We start from the raw sequence: 24491 nt of genomic DNA, 5'->3' as shown, positions 1-24491 counted from the left end.
TAGCCCTGCTCCAGCCTTATTTCACAGGTATCTTATATTGGACACCTTTTTTCATATTCCCTCCATGAATTACCAGTTCCCTTGTTTTATCAGTAAGCTGAGACACAGAGAAGCAGACCACTGACATATTTTATCACATTTGCTTGATCCATGGGCATCCCAAGCCTAGGATTGTTGAATGCAGAAGTAATATCTAATAGTATCTTTATTTAAAACCAAATTCAATCCCAAACTGATCCTCCAGCAAGTTGTGTTTGTTATCCTATAACACATACCTCTCCCTCTCAGCCAGTGCCCTGAGATAAAGAGCTCCCAGGAAAACTGGAATTTAAATGATACAAAAAAGTGACCTGGATGACATCAACCATGGAGCTCCTGGCATGGCCTCCAAGGAGGGAGGTTATGGATCAGATACAGAGGCTCAAACATGGCTCTTTTTTCTCTGGCATCATTGCTCTTCTTGTTTAAGCAGCTCAGGGTGGCTCTGATCCTGTGCTAATGGAAAAATTGTGGTTAATGTAGAACCCTGTGTGCCATGGGGTGAACCTGAGGTTCTGAACATCCAGGAACACTTTGAGGAGCTGGAAGGTAAAGGGCAGAAAACCAGCACACTTCAGGGCAGGCATGCTTGCCAAGGTGGGTGCAGACTGAAGAGTTGCATTCACCTCCAGGTGAGCCTCCAGGTTCTAAATCTCTAAGGTGTCTTGGGGGCAAGAGCTCGAGCACTGTACTGAGTGCTCCTGACAGTCTTTGCTTTGAAGATTTCCCCTGTGAACCCAGCCAGGGGAGAAGGTCTACAGTGGGGAATGTGTGCTCTGACAATGGGGAGATGGAGACAGGGAGAGCTGGGCTTGGGGTTGCCACAGAAAGCTCTTGGGAGTGAGCCCAGGGAGGCAGCAGAGCCCTGGGTCTGCATGCCCAGGCAGTATTTGTGGTGGGGGGAGTGAACAACCACAGGATGGGGCAGGGGTTTGTGGAGGGGAAGAGTTGGAGCATGGTGAGAGGGAGCCTCTTATCTCTTTCCTCGTGGCCCTGGCTGTTTCCTTCCATTTCTGCATCAGGACCTTCCCCTGCCCACCAGCCCTCAGCACCCTTGCAGACCCCACTCTGTGGAGGTTTGTTTGTTCCTCTTTTCTACCTGCTTTAAGAGAAACCTGCTTTAATCCAAGCCCTCTCCAATTTCCCCCCACCCTCCCACCTGCCTCTGTCCCCTTCCCCCATGAACTCAGAAACTAACCTTCCTTTTTGGGACATAAAAATGGGTGCAGAACTGTTCCTATAACCTCACCATGGAGTACCCAACTGCTGTCACAGTTTGGTCACTGAGGTCATCTGTGGGCAGGAAATGCCTCTTCCTCCCAAGGGCTTTCCAGGTAGCAAGGTGTTAATGCAGAGTGATATTTTTTTTTTTTTTTTTTTGGAGCAGGGCTGGACTATCAGCCTTAAAAACTGCCAAGGGGCAGCCAACCAAAATGAGCTGCTTCTGGGTCAGAAGCCCTGAGGGTGCAGGGCTTGCTGCAAGCTGTTTCCATTTCTTATAAATGCCTATTTTACAGAAAGGAACTCTGGTTGAAGCACATGCAGGAGAATGAATGTCAAAAATGTTGAAACTCTGCCCAGCTGGCATGATGTAATCCCAGCAAGTGCTCTGATCTGCAGGCTACAATAAATATATCCTGGGATGGGCCGTTTACAGTTTCCTGGAATTGGAAAGACCTATCTCAAGACTCAAAATTATTCCAGTTTTTCCCAGTGATAACACAGCAAATTTTTTTTTAATTAGACCAAACAAGACAGTGTGCTTGTTTTGGTGGGAATGAAGGAAATTGCAAAAACTTCACTTGTGGTCTTGGACTTTCCATGCTCCTTGAAGGAGGACACAGACATGTCACAAACAATTTGCTGAGGGAAGTTCTGTGAGCTGCAGGCACTTGGCAGCTCTGACAGTTTTGCTGACAAGGGTGCAGACCTGCAGCAGCCTGAGCTCCTTGAAAAGGCCAAAGAGACCTGGACCCTCTCACATGGGTCTTCACCCAGGGCACAGCAGAGCAGCTGTGGGACAGTCACAGGGCTGTGCTGACCCGGGCTGCCCTGGGGTCCTGCCCTCCTGGCCACTAACCCCCCAGGTCAAATGGAATCCATGCACTTGAGACTGCTGGAATCCTGCCAGTGAAGCTGGGGCTGAGATCAGTAGCGAAAAAAAAATGTGAGTTGTGTCTTCAAGTTCTTTAATTTGCCCTTAGAGGGTCCATCTGAGAGTGTGAATGGACCTCCTGCCAAGTAGCCACCTGCAGAGCAGCAGTCAAGCCAAAGGGACAAGCAGCACGTGGCAGCAAGGCTGGCTGTGCCTCTCATCTGGCCCTGGCCAGGAAAGTTTGCTCCAAACTTTCCTGGAAGGGAAGGCCAGGCCAGTGCCTGTGGCAGTGTGCTGCTGTGCCTCCAGCCCTTCTCAGGGGTAGGCAGGGGCTGCTGGGGGCCAACCCCACGTCCTGCCTGCCCCTGCCTGCCCCCAGCCCCTCCTGCTGCCCTCCAGCAGCTGGAACAGACCAGCAGGCAGGAGACAGGGACACCCTGGGGATGGACACCAGCCCTCCAGGAGAAGCCAGCTGGAAGTGGAGGCTGCAGTGCAGTGACCTGTGAGTGACCTGTTTCACCTCTGCTTCATCTTGGAAAGAACATCCACAATGGCTGCTTTGTTTGAAATAGTCTGTCCTGTCCTTGTGCAAAGAGGGTGCCAAGAGGAAGTGGAGGCAGGATGCAGTGGGAAGGGGGCTTGTCCCAGCTGGGACAGACCGTGGGTGAACGGCAGGATGGGACCTGCTCTGAGCTGGGCTGCTGGTCCCAGTGCTGAGGGCAACCATGGTGGCATCAAAGGTCTTGTAGCACCATAGCAGAGAGTGAAAATCATGAGCTAAAACATCCAAGTTGTATTACCTATATTTTAATGATTGATTGGCTTTTAACCTTGATGCCAACTGCAAACATCTCTGCTCAGACACACACCATGAGGGAGAAAGCAGCCTTAACATATAATACCACAAATTACATAAGCAAGGCTCAGATTTGGTGCTTGAAAAACATCTGCCTGAGGCAGGTGTGGTGCTCCTGTCCTGCTGGGGTCAGAGCAGTCACAGCTGTCACTTCTGGCTCTGTTTTTTGGTGCTCTCAAAGGGGGTGCTGTAAGCACTGGTTGTGAACCCACCAAGAAAAAGGAAAAGCCAAGTGACACCTCCACCCAGCTGGATGCTGGAGGAGGGAACTGGGACTCAGCTGAGCCACTGCTGAGGGACAGTGGCCGATCTGCAAGGAGGGAAGGACCTCTTGCCACCTTCTCCCAACCAAGGAATGGAGGGACCCCTTGAGCAGCACCCAGTGAGGGGGACCCTGGGGAGGGGACCAGCTGTCCCACACAACTCCTTGTTCAAACCCATCGCCTTCCCCTGTTGGTGGGAGTGATATTTTCTGAAATAAACACAGATTATTTTTTTACTATAATTTTTAATATCCTCTGCAGTGCAAGTGGAGATTCCCAGCCACCAACTCACCAGCTGTGGCTGAAATCTCAGATCAGAGGGGTTTTGTTGTCCCTTCCCTTTGTTGTTTATTTTGTCCCCCCTTTTATTGTGTCTACCTCTTTTTTTTTTGTGTGCTCCCACTTTTTTTTGTATCCTCTTTATTTTTCTGTCCCTCTTTATGTCCCCCCTTTATTCGTGACCCCCTATTTTATGTCCCTCCTTCTTTTCCCTTTCTCATTGCCTGTTTCTTTCATCCCCTCTACTTTTTTCTCCCCTTTTTGCCCCACCTTTTTGCCCTCCTTTTTCTTTGATCCTTTCCCCCTTCCCCTTCTTTTTTTCCCCTTAATTTTCGTGTCGCCATTGTTTGCGCGTTTCTAGTTAGTGAGTTAGTTAGTAAGTTAATTAGTCAGTCAGTTAGTTAGTTAGCCAGTTAGTCAGTCAGATAGTTTATTTATTTATTTATTTATTTATTTAGTTGGTTAGTTAGTTAGTTAGTTAGGCAGTCAGGCAGTCAGTTAGTTAGTTAGTCAGATTATTTATTTATTTAGTTATTTAGTTATTTATTTAGTTAGCTAGTTAGTTAGTTAGATAGATAGTTAGTTAGTCAGTCAGTCAGATTATTTATTTATTTATTTATTTATTTATTTAGTTAGTTAGTTAGTTAGTTAGTTAGTTAGCTAGCTAGCTAGCTAGCTAGTTAGCTAGTCAGCTAGTTAGCTAGATAGTTAGCCAGGCAGGCAGGCAGTCAGCTAGTCAGGCTGTCAGTTAGTCAGTTAGTTAGTTAGTTAGTCAGTCAGATAGTTTGTTTGTTTGTTTGTTTAGCTAGTTTCTTAGTTAGTTAGTCAGTCAGTCGGTCGGTCGGTCAGTCAGTTAGTTAGTTAGTTAGTTAGTTAGTTAGTTAGTTAGTTATATAGTTACGTGTTTCCGATTTTCCCCGACCCTCCGCTCCCCTCCCTGGCTCATGCTCATCCCCGTCCTGCTCGTGCCGTCCCATCCCGCTCCCTGGCCGGTCCCGCCCTGCCCAGTTTCGGTTTCCCGCGGCAGCGGCGGCGGCGGGAGCGCCTTCCGGGAATCGGCGCTGCGGGGCGCGGCCGCGGGGGGGCGCTGCGGGCCCGGGAGCTCGGCGTGGAAAATGCGTGTTTTATTTGGATTTTCGCAAATATTGAAATGAATATTATATCTGTTATGTTAGAAGGTTATGCTGCAATAATCTTCTAGTGCTGTATTAACATTTTAATAGTATGTTAAATGTAGTTTTGTAGTTAAAATGTAACTTTGGTAGTTAAAATAGAAACTGTGTATGTGGGATATATTTTTTTAAGAATGAGGTAGTCGCACCAGATAGCAGCCACAGGACACCCAAATCTTACAGAGAAAAAGAATTTATTGCTCCGTTATCAGAAGAAAACGAACTTTTCCCCGCCTCCCTCAGCCATGAAGATGCCGTCAGGATGAAGAAGTTGACACCGACCAGACAGAATCCTGTGTTTGAATGGAATTTATGCATCTTGTATGAGGTGTATGAATGTGCTACGGGCTTTTAAGGGTTAACCCTCTGTTAACGTGTATCCTTTTTCGGGCTTATTTTGCCCAGAAAAAGGTACCCGGACCCTCCGTAACTCTTTGTTCTTGTATTGCCCTAAATCCTAATTGTCCAAATTTTTATTACTCTAATTATATTACTATTTTTATAACCATTTATTACTATAAAACTTTTACCATTTTAAAAACAAGCGATTGGTGTTTTTCACACTCGGGATGTTCGGGAATTCCACTGCCCTGCCGGGAATCCCCGGCCGTGCCGGGAAAGCCCCTCGGGGCACCGGGCTGCTCCTGCCCTGAGCCCCCGGGGCCGCTCTGGCACCCGCTGGATGCCCTGACCACTGGCTGAGCCCGAGGAAGGAAACCAGAATAGGTCTGGGATGAGTAATGCAGCTCGCCGGGTCAATTAAAGTGTGAAAGGGAAGTAGGAGAGGTTATTTGAAGTTAGAGTGTTGTTTCACGTTAAGGGCATGCTGTTTTCCCCTGGCTGTGCTAGACAAGACGATTTATATGTAAAATAGAAAAATTGCACAAAATATTACACCTAAATTATATAATAGACCTTATTAATGATATATTATGTATTTTAAAAATATAGTCTAGAACGCCCTGGAATATTAGCATATACTATATATATTATATATAGTATAACACTTAGATATACTATACTATACTATACTATACTATACTATACTATACTATACTATACTATACTATACTATACTATACTATACTATACTATACAATATATAGTATAACACATATATTAGTATATACTATATACTTATATAGTATAACACACTATAGTATACACTTAAAATACAATAAATAATTATACATAATTCAGCACATATTTGTACTAGCTATATGATTTCTTTTTCCCCTGGGCATGATAGAAAAGATGATTCTTTTGAACTTTCTATACAAGGGCATAGTTAATATTTAAGAGCAGCTGGAACAGCTCTCCCCTGAATCAGGATCCAGGTGGGTCAGAGGGCAGGTGCCTGCAGTGATCTGAGGGTACAGCGACCAAGACAGAGCTCCCAGTATCTTTATAGTTCCGAAATTCCTTTTTTTTTTCTTGCAGACCCTGAGCTCTGCCAGCAGCATGGTACATTTTTTTCTCATGGGCAGTTTCATCACTCCCTGTTCAGGCTTTGTGTGCTCCTTTCTCCTCACCATTCCTGGGTGTTTTCCACGGCCACTGTAGCTGGAGCCAAACCAATTCATTATTTTTTCTCCACTTTTTGGCCCCTCTCAAGTGCACGCTGTGAATCCAGGGAAACCTGCCCAGGGAACTTCCCGTGCACACTCCCCTGGCTGCGTTTCACTTGTGTGCGGCTGCAGCCGGGGCTGCACCTCCCTGCTGATGTCACCTTGTTCTTTAGGCAGGACTTTGGGCTGTCACCTCCCTCCCGCTCCAGGGAAACCCGAGGCAGAGGGCTCTCAGATGAGCCCCTGTGCCCCGCTGTTGGAACCCAAGACAATCCTCTGGCTACCCTAAAAGACTCGAGACCCTGGCACGGGGCTCAAAGACCTTAGCACAAAGTCACAAACATCTGTGCCTTTGATTTCAGCCCATAGAAAAAACTACCAACTTTATATGAAGATGTACAAGCCACAAAAGTTTAAGCAGAATGATAGTTAATTCGTCACAAAGTAAAAAAGTAGAATTTTAGAGTTTTTTAGAATGGGGGTTGAAGAAACAAGATAGAAGAATCTAGGTGTGTTCTGTCTTTCTCCTTCTCCTTCTTGTCCTCCATCTTCTCCTGTGATGGTGGCACTTAGATTACTTTAGAGTAGAGACAGACTGTCTAACATAAGTGATAGGTATTAGAAAATTATTGCAAATAAAATAAATGTAGTTTTTAGTGTAAAAAGATAACACTGCCCCCAAAATAGTCAGTGTGCATCAACCCGACCTGCTGGACAGACCTCCGCAGGTCAGACAATGTATTAGATAAGAGCAAATAAACAACCTTGAGAACCAGAGCTGAAGAATCCCATCTTCTTCTTTGGTCTCGAACTAAGAAAAACAAACTTTCTAACACCTCAGAGTCATCTCAACACCAAAGACCTCGTCACTGGGCATTCCACCCAGGGATTGCCCTCCTCTGGCTGGCACTGGGGCACAAGGATTGCGGTGGGGATGGGCTGGGCTCAGCTCAGGAACCGCGCCACTGCCAAATGGGGGACTCAGATGGGACGAAGGAGCTCTGAGTGCCAGGAGGAAGGAAAGCCCTGTTTAAGGTTTTCCTGCCCAAGAGCTCTCCCGGCAGATGCAGGGAGCATTTCTGGTCTCCTGTTGCCACCTGCCGTCAGCCGCCGCCTCCTGTTCCTGTGAGAGGCTGCTCTGCTTCCATTCAGCTGCAGACAATTTAACGTCTGCACGAACAACTGTAATATAATATGATATAATATGATGTGATATGATATAACATGATATAGCATGATATAACATAACATAAGTAATATGATAGTATTATACATGTTATGCAATTCATATATTTATTATATTATGTTATGTTATGTTATGTTATGTGTATTTATGTTAGTTATGTTATGTATATTATGTATATTGTATTATGTTATAGTATATTATATTATATTATAGTATATTATGTATTATAGTTAGTATGTTATGTTAGTTATGTTATATTCATATTATATGTATATTATATTATATTATGATTATATTATATTACTATATTATATTATAGTCTATAGTATATTTATATTTATTATTTATATATATTATATTATATTATATTATGTCATGTCATGTCATGTCATGTCATGTCATGTCATGTCATGTCATGTCATGTCATGTCATGTCATATCATATCATATCATGTCATATCATATCATATCATGTCATATTATTTCTGCTGATTAGCCCTTGCTTCACCAGCAATTGTTCCTGCTTAGCCCATCTTACAGAGCAACACTGTGAAAAACCTGTATTTTTCGTTCATAAAAGTTGGATAACTCTAGAAAACACTGGGAAAATCAGCATGTGGCAGGAAAATGTTTTGTTTCTGCATGTGTGTTCTGTCATCACAAGATTGTCACCTGTCTTTACCCCGGTGTTCCCAAGGACGTCTCTGAAAAAGGAGCAGGGATGCTGACATATGATATCAGGACATGTCTGACACAGGAGTTTGGAACACATTAAAACAAACCCTTGGCAACATGGTGACAAGTGCCTTGCTCATCTGCTCAGCTTCTTTTTTCACAATGTCAGAATCAGTAGATTTTCAAAGAAGCTTCTCCCATGATCAGAGAGACACTGGTGGAACCCACCTCTCTACCTGACCAAAAATCTCAGTTTTGTTCTCATTTCTTTCTCCTATATATCTATTTTCTAAGAAATTAATTTATGCTGGGATATCCATAGAAAAAAAAGCAAACACCACACAAGAGAATGTGTGAGCTCAGCTCTGTTACAGAGGTGGGTACCTTAATGGACTCTCTGTTTTTTTAATTCATGTATCATTGGAAATAGCTTTCAGCAATACATTTCCTTGCTCACCTCAAGGATCTGAGTGCCCTGACTGATAACTAGATTTCCTGAAGTGTGGCAATACCTTGGAAGAAATCTGGGGGGAAAGGGAAGGAGAAAGGCAGAGACAAACAATTATTCATTTTATTAAAAGTAGTAAAAATACAGAATAAATATTTTCTCCAAAAACCTTTTGTCTGTAAAATATAACATAACTTAATTGACACAATAGAAATAAATCTGTAGTGATCTAAACACTCCTATCCATTAACATTACAGAAAACCTATTTAATCTCTAAGTGCTATATGTTCAGATGCATACAAATCTTTAGTTGTCAAATTTACACAAAGCTTCAGGTAGAGTAGAATCCCAGGATGTGTTTCTCAGTGCTTATGGAACAAGGAGGTTGTGTGAGAGCAGTAAAACATTCTGGTAGAAACATGACCTGAAACCTTCAAAGTTGGAAGGGTATTCTGACTGTCCCATATTGCTGTTCCCCTGCACTGGCCCAGTCTGGTTTCCAGGAAAGGCAGAGGGGACAATATCCCCATCCTGCACCCTCTGTCACTCGGGGCTGATGGCACAGCAAGGACGCTGGGGCCAGGGCTGCTGGGATGAGGAGTGTGCTGTGAGCCAGCTGCTCCTGCTGACACCCACCCCTGCTCTGTCTCCCTGGCACTCAGAAATTAACTCTTCAGGAGAAACAGAGATTTTATTCCTAGTCAGGTCCTTCTGTAAGCCCCTGCATGATTTGGTTTATCAAGCATTTAAATGTTTGTCTCAAAATACAAATTGCCAATTTGCCACCTCATACTTTGAGGTGCCAAACAGGAACCAGTGCAGTACCACTGAAACTGAAGGTGTGCCCTGCCAAATTTTAATACAAAGGAGGAACACTTCTTAAACAAGGAAAGATTTTACTGCTCTTATAAATTTACAGCAATTTTAGAAACTTCTAACTCTCCAGTCTTGTGAGTTTTAACAGTTTTCGGATGAATGCCATCAGCTTTTTTATAAATAGTGTTGCGTTCCTTCTTTCTGTATCACATTTCCCCTGAAAAATGAATCAAGAAAATGAAATTGTTTAATATTTAATCATTATTTAGAGCTTTTTAATCCCACAATCATTTTTAAATGATAAAATTTTTTATCACACATATGAATCCTTATTTTGGAGATGGATCAAGCTGAATATTAGAACAAGGGAAGGATAACTATATGAAATAATGCCAAGATTTATTCTTCCATGTACTAAAAATAAGCCAGTAAGAAATTACTCTCTTTTGTAGATGTAAAGACACATTTGTGAATTATAGATCTTTTTTGTTACATCTCTGCTGCATGATCCCTGGCAGACAGCAAATAAATTCCTACCTCTTTTGCCAGGTTTGGCATGAGCCATTGCTTCAGTCTTTCAAAATTCTGGAAAAAAGCATTGAATTTTTTCAGAGCTGGATTATTTTTCAGCTGTTCTGTTCCTTCGAAGATTGTGTTGATACAATTCACATCCTAAGATGGAAGAAATAGAAAAATTGAGATACAAGTATTCATAACCACAAGCTACAATGAGCTTATTAAAAAGCATTGTGAGTTTTGCCCAGCTGCCTGGGGAGCAAATTCATTCTTATTGACTTTTGGGCTTGAGATTGCAATCAGTTTAGGGGAATGTGCTTCTCTGCTCTAAACATTTATTTACTCTGCAGACAGAAACCTGGCAACGGACAGTATCTGCTGGTGTTTCTTGTAATGTCCAGATGAAAGATGTCATTGTTTAAGAACTTAGCCCTGCCTCTTCTGAGGCTATGTGAAGACTGATTGGATTTCTCACATCTGCCTCTGTCTCTTCAACACAAGAGAAAGAAAACAAAATGAACTTGAGGCTACTCCAAACATTAACCCCTGTGACATCTGACACCTGTGTGCCAGGAGAGATGGGGGCAGGGGTCACCCTCTCATCTCCTGGCCCTTGTCCCATGCTGGTCCTCTGCCACAAAGCAGTCACTGGCTCTGGTCTCCAAGACCTTGTGGTCTGGACAAGGCTACCAGAAGGGAGAGAAGGGATGTGGGATGGAGGCCAAGCAAAGTGTGATGGATGATGGTTGCACTTTCCAGTGTGGGGCTGTTTTGAAAGAGATCAGCTAAACTCACAGTCCTGGATTAGGGAAGAGAGGAGAGGACATGACCATCAGCAGCAAGAACAGATTCAGATGTTATGGGTGAAGAAAGTAATGAAAAGTGAAGAAAAACCTAATCACTGAAGATTGGATGAAATGCAGGCAACTGCTGAAGGTCAGCATTGCACCCATGATGTTCTTGACCAACAGGTATCTCCTGCTTGTCATTCCTGGATGCTGCACGATGAATAAGATATTTTTTTCCCACAGCCTTGCCTGGGAAGCCACGTCCTTCTGCCACTGACAAACAGCAAAAGCAGAGACACCAAGGAAGCCCCTGTCACCCCTGGAGCCAAAGAACAGGTGAGAGGGAAGCAGCACTGGCACAGGGGGCTGTGCTGGCACCACCAGGGACCTCATCAGGAACAGGGACAAGTGAGCTGCCACCGTTGGGCTCTGCTGATTCTGGGTCAGAACTTCAGAGCCAAAGCACCAGCCTAGGAAGAGAGCTCCTCCAGACAGGATCCAGAAAGCAGTGACAGAGCTGGGAACTTCACATCTGATTTGCAAGAAATGGGATGGTTTGGGATGGAATGAGATGGAAACCGCAACCCCCCTCTAACCAGTTTAGGGCAAAAATGGGAATTATTCTGCTCCTTCAATAAATCAATGAGTCAGATACATTTCCACAAATGGCCATCTGGCCACACTTAGCAGAGGAGCTCTGTGCTGGGCTGTGGTCTGTGGAAATCAGGACTCTAGTAGATGCACAGCAAAGAGAAAAGTCTCATTAATGTCTGCATGATGAGGGAGTCATTTAAAGTTATCTGAAAAAGAAAATCTGAGAGGGAACAGGAGAAATTTATTGGAGATGCAAAAGAAGATGGGAAATGCATAAAGGGGAGTTTGGTCTTTAAGACAGACCCTATTCATGGACAGCCAGTCACAGTGAGCTGTTCAGGGGGCATTAACATCATCCTTAATGATGATGTTAATGCCCCCTGAACAGCTCACTGAGAAGATGAGCTAATACAACTATTTAATTCCCTAACTGATGGTAAGGGTATAAAAAGCCATTTCTAGAAGTGGATTAAATGAAGCAGACTAAACAGAATGATTTTTTAGACATACAAGCAGGAAGTGTGATTGAATGTGTTATTTCCTTTTTAGCTGTATCTCATTCAAAAAACTGATTCAGAAAATCATTCCTTGTGTGTGTTCTGCAGGAGATTTAGAAAAACATAGAACAAGTATAGTTCCTTTTATATTACAGCATTTTTTGACTTATCATTTGATTGGTTTTAATAGTGTTTTATATCTAATAACACTTTATATCTTATAAATAATTTTATATCTTATAGTAGCTACATTTAAAATAATTATTTGCTCTTAAATACAAATAGTGTATTTTCAGAGACAACTTAAGAACTATCTTAATTTCTAGTGAAGAAATTAACTAAAGTAATTACTTTTATTTAAAAAAACCTTTTACTTACATCTATATTGTTGGGAGTTTCAATCCTCAGATTCTGAAAAATAATACATTAATTCAGCCTTTTAAATAGCTTCTTCATTAACACTGATAAAAATATAATTGATAATAAACATAGATTGTTTTACTTTCAAAAAAAGTTATAAATTCCAAAACAAGAGAATTCAGTATATTAAATTTTAGATTAGAGAAATGGAAATTGAATTTACCTGAATGTCCTTTGTCATCACTTCATACATTTGCTGTAGTAGTGTCAGTAATTCAGCCATGCTGCTCCTCTGGGGAGCAGCTGAGATGCCTGCAGCCAGCAAGAGAAGGTAGAGAAGGGTCTTCATCCTGCTGATGTGATCAGAGAACCTGTAAGTGGTTGTGGACCAGTCCTCTATCATTTTATGATCTCTACAAGGAAGTAACTGATTAGGTTGAATTTAAAACTGGTTAAAAAAACCAAAGCAAAACAAACAAACAAAAAAAAACAACCCCAACAACAAAACTCCCCCCACATTCATTGAAACTTTCTGGAAGAGAAATGTTCCAGTAAATTTGGCATTTAATCTTGGGACAGCCTCCTTACCCACTCAGCTTTTCCATGGAAAGTAGACAGCAAAGATTTAATGAGTGGCTTTCCAACACGAAAATTAGTAAAGCAAAGGATGACCAAACAAATATCATCTCCACAGCACTTCCCTAGAAATCAAAACTTCTTTGTTCACAGAGTGTAATTATGTGCTAGACAATAGGAGAAAGACTGGTCTAAGAAAAAAAGCCCAACACAACCCCATGGAAAATACATGGCCCATTGCCTACAAAGGAAAAATTACAGCAATTGTCCAATATTGCTGGCAAAACTTTGACAAAATGCAGCTATTCTTTAAGAGCGAATTAATTTACAGCAGGAGAAGCCACTGCCCTGGAGCAGCAGGGTGGCCCTGGAAATGGGCACAGCAAAGTGGCCCTTTTTGGGTGGGAAGGAGGGATGCAGGGTGTCTTCAGCACATCAGGCCAGACCTCATGGGCACAGTTGATGCCCCAGAGCTGATTTTGTATCAGGACAGTGCTGCCCTGAGTGCCCCATTCTCTGGCCAGGAGCTGGGAAAGGGGAAACCCACCAGGTTTGTGAGGAAGCAGTATTGAGGGAAGGTGGGCAGGAATCCCACCTCCAGTCTGAGGTCTTCATTAATTGAAGGCAGTGTGGTGTTTTACTTGGCCAAATCAACCAATGACTTGTGTTTCTCTCTTTCCTGGAGGGAAAGCTGGGAAATCTCCTTTTTGACTTCCTTTTAAAAGGTGTATGATGTTATTTTACAGCATTGAAGGCAGCAGCCGTGTTGGCTGCAGATCTGCTGGCTCCACTCCTGGGGTCTGATGCCACAGCATTTCAGAGTAAGCATCTCAATATCTAAATACTTTGAATTGGGGAAGTCAAAAGTCAGTAGTGGTTATGTGGCTTAGCTGAAGCGAACCTGCAGCTGGCTGCTGCCTGCTTTGCTGTATCCGTTTGTCCTCTCTAACAAGATGAGGGGTTTTTCCACACTCCACTCTTACCTGTAGAACTTTCTCATCACACAGCTCTGAGGATTGTGCCCTTGTAGGAATGTGGCACATAATAAGGAAAGAACTTTTTACAGTGAGGAGGTAAAACACTGGCACAGATTGTCTGGAAAAACCTCATCCCTGGAAGTGGGGGTCTGAGCAAGCTGGTCTAGTGGAAGGTGCCCCTGCTCATGGCAAGAGGTTTGGAACTAGATGGTCTTTAGGGTTCCTTCCAATTCAAACAACTTTGATTCTGTGGATGCTACATAAGTGCATCTCTGGGAGATGCAGATGCAAAGAACTTGCCTGGCACTACGAGCTGCCCTTGGGCTGAACTTGTAAGCCATAAAGCTGAAAAGAGTGAGACCCACTCTTGGCTCCTTGTGTTTTTTGTGTTCACAGCTTGCTTCCTTTGGGGTCCTTCAAACTCATACTGGTTTGCAGGCAAAGCCTCCTCTCCCCTTTGGTTGGTACCTGGGCTGCACTGCCAGCCAGGCTGATGTTCCACCCCACCATTAGATATCTCTGAGGGCAGCTCAGTTTCAGCTCAAGGTTTGTTGGAAAACCCCACGTTTTTCACCTTTTCCTTGGCCAACAGTTGGCCCATCCATTGTAGCATGATATTTCCTGTTCCCACTGCAAAGGATTGCCCCTGGGGCTGCTGGACTCTGCTGTGTCCCTCCCCACACCAGGGCTGCTAAGCACAGAGAGCACATCTGTCTCCAATTGCATTCCTGGCCGGCCCAACTGCCCTCACTTGCATTTGGTATTTGCAGACACTTCGCAGAATCCCAGCACAATCCCAGAACTTTTTATGGCCTGTATGACTGTTCTTTTCCCCTTGATAAACTTAGTCTGCAAGGGATAACTCCCAGTTCTGAAGAATTCACAGTATTTTTGTAAATACAACACTAGCATGATCTACTTTTACTTTCAGCTTTTCCCAGCTCCAAAGGAACAAAACAAATCATAGTCCCATCTCCTGAGAGGTTCGTTATTGTACTGATGGTTTGGGGTTTCTGTTTTTAACATGAATGCAGGGTTAAGAAGTTGAAGAATGCTGTAAGAAAAAATAGGGCAATGTAAGCAACAGGTCCTGACCTCAATACTGTAATCTCTGGCACTTACAGTTCTCAAATTGGTCATATCTGGGAGTATGAGCAGAGTGAAGGCACCACAAACATGAATAGAATTGGTAGGAATAGGAATAAGAATAAGCAAAGAAAATATTTCAGAAGAAACTTTGGGGACTAGAGTAACAGACAGCAAGTGGAAATCCACACTGCTGAATTTGTCCAAAGCGTCTCTACTTCAGTGTTGAACGATCAGGAGGATGGAAGTGAAGTGAATAAATAATCTAGTCAGTTAATTAATGACTTTTAATACTAATGAAAAAGGCATTTTGGTGCAAGTCAGGGTGTGATAAGTGTTCACATTAGATCTGGTTTTGGAATATTATTTAAGAGAATAATCAGATGATGCTGAGTGTGAAAATAAATTTGACCTAAAGGCTGTGCAAGGTGCTGCTGATGCCAGCTGGGATCATCCCAGGGCTTCCTTAAGGCAAGAAATGCTGACGATTCCTGCAGATATGTGCCTGCACGAGGTTGATGTACTCAGAGAATGCCTTGTAAGAACTGAGCTGCAACTCTTTGTAGGAGCTGGTTTTGCTTTTCCATGCAGATGCATGTGAAGTTACAATATTTAGATAAAGTTTCTTTACTGATATCAGTACAAAATGCAGCACTGCTGTGGTGCAGTAATCTTGTGCCTCCCTAGCCTGCCAGGCTCAAGAAAATGGAAATTTCTGGAAACCAGGCAACAACTCCTGCAGAGATGCTCTGAAATGCTTTCTCACATGGTTATGTTTCAATATTTTGTGCTGAGAACTTAGCTTAAAGCCAACCATTTGAAATGGAGTTTTCTCTTACCCTGACAAATGTTCTGATCCTCAAAGTCATCCAATCTCCTGGGGTTGCAGAACCTGTTTTAAGCTTTAGTGATACTCTCATTAGTAACAGACAGTAATGGAGAGAACCAGGTGAGTGCAAAAAGCAGGTCGCTAGAAGGGAGTCATATTCACCACATTAAATTAATGATTTTTAGCTTTTTGCTGCCTTCCAGCAGTACGTGTCCCTTGTGAGGGTGGCTGATACAGCAAGGTACCTGTGCATATCTGGATGCTCTAGCAGTGAGCAGAATTCCTGCTTCCTACAGACAGCAAAGATAAATGCCTGGACTTAGTTCTTGCATCCCAAAGTAGTGCTGCTCCTAGAGCATCTCTGTCCCAAAACTGCCCTGGTGATTCTATAAAGGCCACTTACAAACCAGGGAGATTGTGAAACTTGGAGAAGACTGGTTTTGACCTAAATTACATGAAATGAAAACTTTTCCTGGGAAATAGGCTGTTGTGCGAAATTTTATCTACACTTCTGTGACAGTCCGTGGGAGTGACTGCTTTCTGGAAACAGTATGTGTAATATCTGCTCAGTTTTTGCACACCTCCCTTTTAGCACTGGACACTGCCATTGGTGGGGACCTGTCAGATCCAATTCGAAGACCAGCTTGACTGAGCTGTTGCACAAAATGGGATGCTTCCTGTGAAAAATAAAGGCAGAAAAGACAGTGAAGGGAACTGTTGCTAAAGATTCAGACAAAATGTGGATGTCATCTCCTGCTTGCTCTCTGCCCTGGGCTGGAGCAAAGGTGCAACTGCTGGCTAGCCCAGGCTGTATTAGAAAGCTTTTAAGCACCATGGAAAATGCCAGTGGAATGGTAGCCAGAATAGTGAAATATTTTAAAAAACCCTGAATCCATTGTCATGTATCTCCCTGAAGTGCCAAGGCAGAAGAACATTGGTGGGATGCTTATTACTTCAGATCTCAGGATTTCCTTCCAGCAGCTTTTAGCATCTCTTCTGTTTTCTTAAATCCTTTGGCTTCCCTCACCAGAAAATGAAAATTGTAGGAGCTCAGAAACCTGTGATTATGAGCTTTTCACCCAAAACCACTCCATATATTTGTCCTTAAATGTTTTGTTTCTTTGTTTTCTGATTTTTACGGTGGCAGTGATGCCCTGGGTTTCAGTTCCCCCAGGGTCACACCCTGCAGCAGGAGCCTGCCTCTGTGCCAGGTGCCCTCTGCACTCAGCAAGACCTTCCTGAGAGCAAACTCTGCCTAGTTTGGGTGTTTGTTTTTCTTATACATCCTGAAAATGAAAGCCTTAAAAAGCTTTTCACTCACAGGGTAAACAGCATTGTGTGTATTGCACGTGAATTTTAAAGTTTGTATAGCCAATCATGCAACTTTCTCTGCTCTAGTGTGTGTAGCCTTTCCCTTCCAGGGCTCCTAAAAACCTCTTTCATGTGCCTGGATGACTCTGGTTTGAAAGAACACCTTTCTTTTCTCCTTTGAAATGACTTTTCAATAGGTTGACAGCATGGTAAAGGGATAATACACCATGTTGGCAGCACACTAAAAATCCATTTCTGCCACTCAGGCTACTTTAGAATGCTCCCAAGGATTCTAAACTGTTTTATAATCCTGGCACTGCTATTCCCGAAGAGCACAGAGCATAAAACAGGAATTACATGTGCTCCAAACTCTGTTAACCTGTGCTAATGCAGGAAAACACTTCCAGAAGAATAAAATGGAAAGAAAAGAGATTTTGCTGCATGGATGGACCCACCACAAGGTAAAGAGATAGAACAGTGAATTAATACACTTTTAAAGTATGAGTTGAGCTTATGCAAAGTTGCATAATTGTAATGAGAGCTATCTTCTTCTTAATTAGCTAATTAAAGTCCAGTCTGGTCATTTAAGCACTTTTCTCTGTGCTTGTCTTGTGAGGTTTAGCTTGGTGTGGGTGAGCAGCATTGTCCCTAGTGCAGGTACAACACATTATAGCTCACACTTTTAGCAGGTTTTAACATGTTTTGGAAGGAAGGATGAGTTCTTAGCATGATCTGTGTTAATATTACAATCACTCAGCAATGGTTGGTCGAAAGGGGTTTGTTTTGACTAAGATTATAGAACTTCTGCAAACTTTGTGGTAAAATCCTGCCTTTGCTCCTACTTTTCGGTTTTATGCAGAAAGCTGGAGTGAAACATACAACTCTAGAAAAAAGTGATGTTTCCCAGTCTTGCCTCAATTTTAGCAGCTGTACATCATTTACAGTTACTTGTGAGAGCAGATGTTGAAGTACTTAAATATCTCCTCTGTGTGAGAGAGGTCTCCCTGCTTCCTGTGTTTCTCTGGATGCATTTTTGAGTCCTTGAGAGCTGTGTCAGAAGGGCCCTGTTTAGAGAGATGCCTTCTCATGTTTGCTCATTCAAAGTTCATTGTTTTGCTCTTGTCTGCTCTTGTTAAACCTCCAGCAGTGACTAATGGCGTGGGCTTGGTTTTGTGGGACTGTGTTCTCCAGGCTTCCTCATTACCACTCTTTGCTCTGGAGAAGATTTATTAGTTTCAACAGTGACTGGATTAGCCACTGTCACACTGCTAATACCAATGTCAGGATTTATGATAGCTTTTCTCAGTCACCAAGATGGGAATCTCTGATGTGCACCCTTTCATTTCTTGTAAAATCATGTCTTTCTGCTACAATCATCACAAACCGGATGGTTCCTTGGACATAACTATGCTTCATTACTTAATCCTATTGTTTATTTCAGAGGAGATGGGCTACAACTTCCCAAAAATAGATCTGTGCCAAGTATTTTTCATTTAGAAGTTACACAATGACTAGCTGGGCAGGACTTCAAGCTGCTTCATGCCCCAAAAGCCAGCTCCATGAATCAACTCAATTCATTTGGAATTCAGGGAATACTTCCATACACTAGCAAGTGTTGTTTTCCTCTGACACTTCAGGTTCTAGGAAAATGCCATATTTTTATTTAGGAAAAGTGACTTGTAATCACATTCTTCACTTCATAAAAAATACAGCTTTAGGCAGTTCTGAGAAGAAAAACCAAACAAACCAATCCAGCCTAAATTAGACAAGCTTTGCTACCACCACTGTGTCTGTTTGATAATTATCACTATATTTCTATGGCAATAACCCAGAGACCCTCTCAGGGCTTGGTTTTGGCTTGTCACTGAGCCAACAACACAAATTCCTGACTCTACTACTCTACTAAAATTTGAAGATCCCATGGTTGAAAATATATTTGGAGTAATATTAAAATAAATATGATCTGCTCGCACACTAAATATTTTAGTTAAATAAAGAATGTTTATCGTGCATGTAAAATGCAAAAAAATTAAGTTGTAAAATTAGAGGAAAACACATTGTTCTCAAATTTAATTATGAATGTATTTAAAAGACACCTTCTCTCCTTTTTATTCCTGCCTTCAGATGACAATTTTGTAAGTGCCTGCAGAAATGCAAATCAATGGATCTGACTCTTAATCTGTATATTTTTTTGATATCACTCCTATAGCCTTGACTTATACTCTAGTTATTACAGTGCACAAACTCCACAATAAAATATTATATATATTATTATTATTATATTTTATTATTTTATATATTATATTTTAAGTTCTTTTATTCATGATCACTTTGAAAATTAAGGTAAAAATATAGAAGCACTCTATAAATTAAATAAATATGCTAATAATTGCAATAAGACATAAATATCTGATAATTCATATAAGAAACATTCATGTTGACGGTGTGGTGTCTCTTTGTGGTGCTCTGTCTTCCATCAGAACCAGCTCTAGTGTTGGGTAAGAGTTGTCCCCAAGTAGTTGGGGTGCCAACAGCTGTCATCAGGACTCCCAGCAGTTCTCGTTCACGTTCTCGAAGTATCTCTTGAAGTGACCCGGGGCACTCCGTAGGGTCACGTTTTTCACTGGACAGGGTATGATGTTCTGGGGTTGCTACAATAATGATCAAAGCAAAAAATAGCAAAAGATAATAGTCAAAATAATGAAGGAAATAAGAAGAACATATTGCTGAGAAGGTGTTGTTGGTTGTTCGAGGGAATGTTTAATCAGAAGGAAAGACAGAGCTGCATGAATGAACAGAGAGAAGACATTTGAGTATTGGGAATACTTCTTCCTGCTGACTTTGCTTACTGAGATGTGGCTTAGGGCCTTTTCTTACTAGTGTCCTGCCTAATGACAAGTCCCAGGATTTGTCTGCAGGTGATGCATCTTTTAGGAAACTCTAACTTCCATCTAGACTCTATGAATTCAGGTAGTTCCTGTAAAACCACTGCTGAGCAGCACCCATAACGCTCAACACTGTGAAACTAAGGATGTTGTAGTGGTTTTGCAGAGATGCCATCAAAGTTTTGCTGTTGACTTTAGTCAGCCAGGATGCTGAGATGATTAATTTCATGTTTTGAAAATAAGTGAGTGGTACATTCACATAGTTTCATATTTTTACCTAGGGTGTCCCTAATCCAGCCAGGGGAACTTCAAGGTCCCTTCCAACTCAAACCATTTCATGATTCTATGACTATAAATAATTCATGAGAAACTTACTGTATGTGTTTTCTTTAAAGATGATATTATGTGATCCATGTTTTTCTCCATTCGAGAGATAAGGGTTCTTGCTAGATCATTTTCAAAGGAAATTTTCAGTCTTTCTATGGTTCTATTAAGTTGACAGGGAACAAGAATGCACTAAAAAAAAATCAAATAAAAGCAAAATTATATTCTGCCAAATGAGTTCACTTTTATCTTTCAGTAAATTCAATAACTATTTGCATGCATGGCAGAAACAGAAATTCTGTATAAATACAGAAGGAGATACTTTCCTATGTTTTCTGGGGTTTGATTAAAAAAATCTACAGCAGTAGAGTAAATAAACACATTTTAAAAATTGTTATTAAAGAAAATAGAGAAAAGATTTTTAAAGGCAGACTAAAATCCACTGGGGTTGCAGGTTTATCAAAACCACACTGAGTAGTCTGAGAATGTTAGATCTGCCAACTCCCTCTCCCAGCTGTACCTCCCACACAGGACAGAAGAACTGTACCCCTCTGTCTATATCTTAGCCTTCTTTAAAGCTGCAAGCTCTAAACATTTTTTCCTCTAAAACAACAGACTGGCTGTTCTTAATTATTTTTCAAGGACTTTTTTTCAGTTCACAGAACTTTAGAAATCTGCAGACCACAAACTGAAACCACTGATCAACAGGTTTATTATTGTGGGCAATAATAAACTGGCAAACTTCTTATGCCAACAAATTGCTTTCTCCAGACACAAACTTTATGGTGCTTTATAACACTCCACTTGTTTGTTTGCCAAGAGGTAAGAACATTTTAGTGCTTCAAGTACTAACCCTACTTACCCACCTTTGGTTCTAAATGACAGCAGGTGATGTTCACGGTCTACAGCTCAGTAATGTTGAGAACAGCCTCAGAAGTAAACTCTCTGCAAGAACTCCTGAGATTGCCTTCAGCAGGAGTACAACCGAGCCTCAGAGACCGTGGTCACAGAATTGGTTCTTTATTTCCATAGCTTCACTGAATTTGACAGAACTGCTCATGAAAAATTAGCATATGTATTCCCTTTTAGTAGGATTTGGTCTTTTTTTGTAGTCTAACTCTCTTTCCTTCAAGATCTGCTACAAAGTATCATCATTTTAAAAATAATTAACAACACCAGAATAAAGAAGTCTGAAAGTCTTACCTGAAATTTCCCCTTGGATACTGGAAGAAAGATCTAAAAGTTTTAAAAAGAATACACTGTTAGAAGGTAGTTCTCCTCTAAGTGATTGTTAAACATCTCGAACTACATATCATCTTCATCAGGTTTTCTATTTCTGAACTTCCTTTGGGGAAACAAATACCAGCTTCTGAGGAAAGCTTGACACGCAGTGCCTTGAGCATCTCAACTTTAGCAAACACAATACAGGACATACAAACTAGAGCTGAAACTAACCCAGACTTCATTTTATACTTCCATCAAAAGAACTGTAGGAAATGAAGAAAAAGAGATAACGACCCACCTCTTTGTTTTCTAGATCCACTAGAGCCTTGAGGTTTGCTTGAAATTCTTCTACTGCACCTCCCATTGAGCCAGGTAAGCAGCAACTCACCAAGAAAATATAGAGCAACAGCATTTTGGGTTCAAGGAAAGCTGTGTTTGATTTATGCACCATAGGCTGCCTATATATACACCTTGAATATTAGATGAAAGGGAAAGTTTTCTCATATAGGAAAAGGTACAAGACCATGGTGTGAGTTATCATAGGCACTGTGGGATGCCTCACTGGGGACTGGTTGGGGGTTTCCTTCCTTCTGACATCAAGTAAGGGGAAAACACCTTTGTGGATAAGAGATGTCATTTACTTACATGATATCAAAAATTCATCACAGGAAGTTGGAGCATTCCTTCTGTAACATAGATCTTTATGTGGTTCTTATTTCTGTATCACATAATCAGAGAGATGGAGATCTGAAAAGCTATGTAATTTTTACATCTCACTCAGTAATATGCCATCCTTTGCTCAGTGGGATTTTCTAAGATGAACTGCAGTTCAAAGCTGAGTAAAAAATACCAGTGACTTCTTAGACATACACAGACCCTAATGCTACTTAACCAGTTTGGATTCTTTACCCTCCCTCCCTCACCCTCACTGTTTGGGGAAATTCAGCATAGAACACATGGCTGGAAAAGGCAAGGATTTAATTGGCAGCCCATCAGTGAAAGCATGGTATTAATGGCTGGAATTAGCTGTCCTGGCATCAGGTGAAAACCTTGTCCCTTAACGTAAGTGGAAAAACTCTATCTACTGAAAAAACCAAAGTGCTTAAAAATGGCTGAAACCTACTTTCAGATGACAGGCAAGAGTTTACCAGAAGGTAACAATCACTCATTAAAAGGTTACAATTTTCCAGCAAAACTGGACAAATCATTTAACGATGTGAGAAGAGTCATCTGGTTTTCCATAGCTACCTGCTTGAGAGGTCCAGAAAAAGAAAAGACCTTGTGCACATCGAATTATTGGTTTCTCAGCACATAATTTCATGAGCAGATCTGTTTAAGTTTTGTTGAAAATACTGTTTAACTACGCTTTTAAATACTCTTTTTAAATTCTTGTCCTAAAATTCTGGAAGAAAAGCATAACTATGAGTTTAAAAAGCCATCTTGAAAGGATCTTTTGATCCCAACTGAAAAAGCTCTTGATAAAGCTTTTAACACTAAACTTATTAAACATTCTGTTGTCACGCCTCAGCCAAAGAAACACAAGAGATACCCAGATGAAAATGTTGGGCTCTTAGAAGAATGTGTAGAAATAATACAAGATAGACTTCCATTCATCTGCAGAAATCAGCATTTGGATGCTCTTATAGTAGTTTAGACTGGAAAGATAAAAGTGTGCAATCGCTTTTGTTCTTCTGTCTAAGTTCCAAACAGATTGACAGATTTCTAGAAAGGATGACATGATAATAAATGTTGCAGGAAAGAGGTTGTTTCTTCTAGCCCTCAGCCTTTCATGTTCACACTCATATTCATAGATTTATAGACTCTGAAAAGCTGATAACTGTGCTGGTCAAAGGAGAACAATCACAAGCCAAGAAATAATTCTCACTAAACCATCCCACAGTAGCATATACACACACACTATTTAGAGAACAGATTTCATATTGGTGGGAAAATAGTGTGTGTGAAACAGAAAACTCTACCAGAAACAGTGCCAAAAATTGTCTCCTAATCATGAACTTTCGCAGAATATTCTGGAGGTGAGACTGGCTACAGAATCAGGGTATGATGCATGCATCATCTAAAGGCAATGTGGAAAAATATTGCCATAGAGAAAATATTGTGCTGCTGAACAACTGAGTCATAGCGAGGCAGCTGCAGGGCAGGAGGTGACACACAAATGGAGTATAATCTGGTGTCTCCTCTCCAGAGGAGCTGTACTGGCTTCTCAAAGATGTGTGTGAACTTCGGCAAGAGTTTTACAGGCTGTTTGGCCAATATGGACAGTAATTTCTTCTTGTCTCAAAATCTCAAGTGACCATAGCTTATGTTTTGTGAAACATTTTTGCAGTCATAAAAGGTAGAATTATCACCAGAGTACAACTGCAGTGAAAGCCTGCATTGTTGGCCACAAAACCACCTGCTGGCTACCAGCTTCTGATAAGGTCCAGACTTATTTCACTTATCATCTCTGTTACTCATTTTAATTACAGATGATGCTGAGATTGAGCACAAAGGGCTGTTTTCCAACGTTTGCCTCTGTTACCTAACCAGGAACTTGATCTGACACAAGAACTACTTGTGTTGTTTCCCTTCACGGACGAAAATACTGTAAAAAACATTGCAATATAATATAATACTAAAATATGCTGGCAGGTTATTAATCAGTTTTGGAGCTGGGCTGAAAGTGTAGGTGAATTAGATTCCCCATGCTGTCAGCTCATACAGTGAACCTGAGATGGCTCCCAGCTGGCCAGGGACTGCTGGGTCAAGGTAAGGGTGTGCATGGCACGGGCAGCCTGACCCTGTGTGTAGTTCTGGAGGGACTCCAGGTCCTCAGGAGTAGGATAACAAAGCTCCAGTGAAGCAGGAGGAAGGGGCAGTCCTCTGGCCTGGAATTTTTCTAGATGGATGATGAATAGGGATAGAGAGCAAAGAGGAAGAAGATGTGGAAGACTGGTACAGGGGGGCAAGGAGCTCTGTTGGCCCTTGAGAGAAATGAACCAGCCAAAGAGAGTGATTCCCTTTCCTTCCCCTAATCATCTCAAACTTTCCTGCAGTCCCTAAAACTGCCTGTCTTGGTTTCAGCTGAGGTGGAGCTAATTTCTCCTCAGTATTTGGTACAATGTTG

At 41.8% G+C, this 24491-nt stretch overlaps 2 long non-coding RNA genes across 3 annotated transcripts; one reads left to right on the top strand and one right to left on the bottom strand.

Moving 5' to 3' along the window:
- The first annotated feature begins 283 nt into the window (after window positions 1-283).
- Window positions 284-11804, top strand: LOC127060111 (uncharacterized). Its single transcript, XR_007778745.1, has 4 exons — window positions 284-1115; window positions 1557-2636; window positions 10264-10849; window positions 10945-11804. It is a non-coding gene; the product is annotated as an uncharacterized LOC127060111 (long non-coding RNA).
- Window positions 8537-13716, bottom strand: LOC127060110 (uncharacterized). 2 transcript variants are annotated; one of them, XR_007778744.1, is made up of 5 exons: window positions 12741-13716; window positions 12376-12505; window positions 12171-12203; window positions 9935-10069; window positions 8537-9614 (listed from the first exon to the last, which is right to left on the bottom strand). It is a non-coding gene; the product is annotated as an uncharacterized LOC127060110 (long non-coding RNA). The 2 variants fall into 2 exon arrangements; XR_007778743.1 differs by lacking the exon at window positions 12741-13716 and having other exon boundaries at window positions 12376-12725.
- Window positions 13717-24491: the final 10775 nt, after the last annotated feature.

This window comes from Serinus canaria, chromosome 13 (genome assembly GCF_022539315.1).
Source record: "Serinus canaria isolate serCan28SL12 chromosome 13, serCan2020, whole genome shotgun sequence".
NCBI classification, from domain to species: Eukaryota; Metazoa; Chordata; class Aves; order Passeriformes; family Fringillidae; genus Serinus; species Serinus canaria.
The sequence above is the reverse complement of the archived record's forward strand: the minus strand, read 5'-3'. Positions and strand labels throughout refer to the sequence as shown.